This window comes from Corvus brachyrhynchos, unplaced genomic scaffold, assembly GCF_000691975.1.
Source record: "Corvus brachyrhynchos isolate BGI_N302 unplaced genomic scaffold, ASM69197v1 scaffold194, whole genome shotgun sequence".
Taxonomy (NCBI): Eukaryota; Metazoa; Chordata; class Aves; order Passeriformes; family Corvidae; genus Corvus; species Corvus brachyrhynchos.
This window is the reverse complement of record NW_008237890.1, coordinates 1,068,937-1,072,558: the sequence shown is the minus strand read 5'-3', so window position 1 is coordinate 1,072,558 and position 3,622 is coordinate 1,068,937. Positions and strand designations below refer to the sequence as shown.

General features: G+C 40.8%; 1 protein-coding gene across 4 annotated transcripts in view; it reads right to left on the bottom strand.

Annotated features, from left to right (window-relative positions):
• LOC108446370 overlaps positions 1–3,622 on the bottom strand; it is a 28,047-nt gene that overhangs the window by 9,218 nt on the left and 15,207 nt on the right. The gene's annotated exons all lie outside the window — the stretch shown is intronic.

The window sequence follows — 3,622 nt, the reverse complement described above, 5'->3', positions numbered from 1 at the left end:
AGAGTGAACGTATCATAATCAAACTATTTAAACTTTCCTTCTAAGTGACCTCTTTGAACACTCTCATCCTACCCATGAGACAGTTCTGTAACTCTGACAAGTCTGGTGTATTATCATAGCTTAAGAGGACCTCTAAAAGAAAACTGAATGCTTGAGGAAAACCAGGAGCACATTTAAAGGTACCATCTATGCCTGAGATTACAGGCATAACTGAGATTACATTGTCAATAACAACCTTTCCATGGAAGGAGCAATGTGTTCTTTCAGCCCATATGACAACAGGAGATGGAAAGAAAATATCCTGCAGTTATTGCAGAGTACCTGAAAGAAACTTGAGAGCACACCTTCTATTATCAGCAAAGCTATAGTGGGAAGCAGCTAAAACATTCTGTCCTGATCAAGCCAATGTAACAACAGTGTATCAGGAGCTTCAATCCAACAAGTCTGTTTTTAAAAGTACTATTAAGAAAGTTGAAGAAAATTTGTCTTTGGGAATGAAATACCTTCTAGGGACTAGGAATGGTAAAAAGTAAACATAAATGGAATAAGAATGTTTGCTGAAAGAAAACCTGCAGAAGCAAGGAATTCATACGTATAATGTCGAAATTCATGCTAGAACAAGGGAGAATCCAATGGGCTCTTGTAAATGGAAAGCAAAAATTACATGCTTGCAAAAACAGATTGAGATCCAGAAATTTAAAATACCTGCTGTACCTGCATGAAATGATGGAAAATTAGATGGAAAACTATAAGAGGAAAATGATTTGGTGAATGACATTATGTAAGAAGAAAGAGGAACTCCAACTAGAAGCATAATGAAACACCATCAGGGCTGGGAGGTGGAGCAGGTCATTGAAGAACAAAATGTTCTGCAAGAAATCATGGCAGAGGAAATTTTCTATTATGACCTGTAAGGAAGGATGATGAGGAAACTTGGAGAATGTAGTGGACTACTGTCAGAATAAGGTCCTCCTCAGGACAGCTTCTACAGTAGCAGTCAAGATAATTTGCAAATTCCAAGAAAAAAGCTACTGATTTTTAGTTAAAATCTGATCATTTGTTTTCCATTGCATTAAATGAAGAACCAATATGCAGCTTAAGTTTCACATTTAATGACAAAAATTACACCTTTATTCGTGTCCCAGAGGTGATTCACAATGCATTTGAAATAGAATACATATGCTCATGTCAGAAAAATGCTATAAATATTGTCTTCACAGGCTAAAGAAAAACATGTCAGTGATGGGAACTACAGAAAGAGATGTGAGAGAGTAGTATACAAGTTTTAAAATCAATGTTATATGAAGTCAGATTGAATATGGCACAATGAGCATTACTCCAAGCTTGGTTAAAGTGCTGCACTCTAAACTAGGAAGAAACTAGAAGATAAAAAGGAATGGATTTGAAGGCCAGCTGAAACAGAGTATCTTGTGTTGACACATTACACAAAGGAGCATAGGCCACACTGCAATCTACATTTTGCCTCAGATGAAGCAAGGAAATGAGCACGTGATCAAAGAGACACGAGTCATACAGTGATGATACGCGAACTAGTAAAACTGAGCTGCCATCCCCATTACATCAGAGAAGTTATGGACTTTGGAAGATATTACAAATTAATTATGTGGTTTGTGGCTAAAACAGGGTTGGTGACACACCAGTAAAAATTTTGGCTGTTGTTGTGCAGTGCATGCACAGCATCACTCGTTTCTCTTTCTGGCCACTCAGCCTCAATAGGCTGGGATGGGCAAGAGGCTGGGACACAGCTGGAACAGCTGTCCCAGAGTGGGCAAAGGGATACTCTATGCCATGTAACATCATGGCCAGTCATAAAGCCTGGTGTAGAGGAAGGAGAATGTGAGGCTGAGGGAATGGGTGTTTGCTTCCAAGAAGGCTACTGCTCAGAGACTGGCTGGGCATTGGTCTGCTTATGGGAGGAAATGACTAAGTACTTTTGCATCACTTGTGATGGTTTTTCTGACCTACATATGTTTTGCTTCTGAGTTTTTTTCTTGACTCAAAAGTTTTCTTACTTTTGCTCTTGCTATTCTCTCCCCTGTCCACTGGCAGGGAGTGGGTCTGAGTGAATATCTGGGGCAGGGTCTTGGATGCTGACTGGAGCCAGCACACCTCAGTGCTTTTTTTTTACTACAGCTGGTCCTGTTCTGACAAATGGTAGGACTGTGCTTCCAGCCCTGGGTCAGTCAGCTCCAGGTGTATTGGACATCACTCCACTGAAAGTAAACTTTGGCCTGCACACTGCTGCCAAGGGGATCAAGAAAAATGCTTTGGCATTATCAGCTGTAGCATTCACTCTGCCACCTTTGATTCCTTTCATACTGAAGGTATAGAATCTCTGATACAGCAGCCATCAATGGTGGCGTGACTTTGTTCAGCCCAGAACAGTCCACTTTCATCCTCCATCAGTCTTCCACACTGGCCATACATGACTACTGAAGGGTGAGTGAGGTTTGCTGATCACTCCTTGGCTTTTCAATAGATGAATCAACTTTCAGAGCCAAAAAAGAAGACCCCCTCTAGCTGCATGCTGGGTGCCAAAAAGGACTGTGCCCCCACAGCCTGCTGCCAAGCACAGTAAACATGACATTGTCACTACTTACAAGGTCAAAACTTCTGAACAAGGATATCTTAGTGGGCCTTTCATGCCAGATTTTACCTGTTTAGAGTTTATTTTGGCCTACTTAACTAGAGTAAAGAGTAAGTCTCTTAATAAGGTCTTTCATGACTGCATAGCCTGTGGTGTAATCTCTCTCGTATTTAGGTTCATTAAGCTATTCAGTAAAATAGAGAGGACTATAGAATAAAAACTCTTACAGCTCTTAATAGGACTTTTACAGCTGCAGTCCTTCACATTCCAGTTCATCCAGGGTGGGGTATTCCAGTCGAAAGTTTGGGAAAATGCTGTCCAGATACAATCACCTAATAACCTTGCATTATCCAGCAAGGAACAACTTGAAGAGAAGCAGCCAGATCCAGTGATTCAAATTGTTGACTTCTATCTTTTGGTCATCTTTTAAGCAAATGTGTTAATTCGTGAAGATTTGAAACTGAGGGAAAACTGAGTGCTACTAGTACTTAAGAAAAGCTGAGAGAGTAAAGAATACATCTGCAAAAGTCTGAGGGTAGTAATAGGTCAAGAATAGTAAAATATTATGGTTGAACAGGAACAGAAACTACACTGAAGTGAGATACTAGAGATATGTACTGAAGATGATATGTACTTCTTTGATAGCCAGTATATACTCACTAATTCCTGCACTTCTGGAAGAGTGAAAAAGAAGAATAGTAAAAATTTACACATAATTAATGAAAATGGTAAAATGAGAGCTCTCTTGCTTACAGGGAGAAATATGTGTAAGGGTGGGGGAACTGGGAAAACCTTTTCCGTGGAGGATCTAAAGGGAAATACTGTTCTGCAGCTCTTAGTTCATCCTGTTGTGTGGTTAACTATTACAGCTGGAGATGGGGTCAGTAGCTCTGACCGAGGAAGAGGTGACCGGTCCGGAGAGATGGTCCCAAAAGGAATTGCCTTCCCGAGGCCCGGTGTCTTCCCTCAGCTGCTGGCAGGAGGGCCCCTGCAGAGATGTCAGCTCGTGATTCC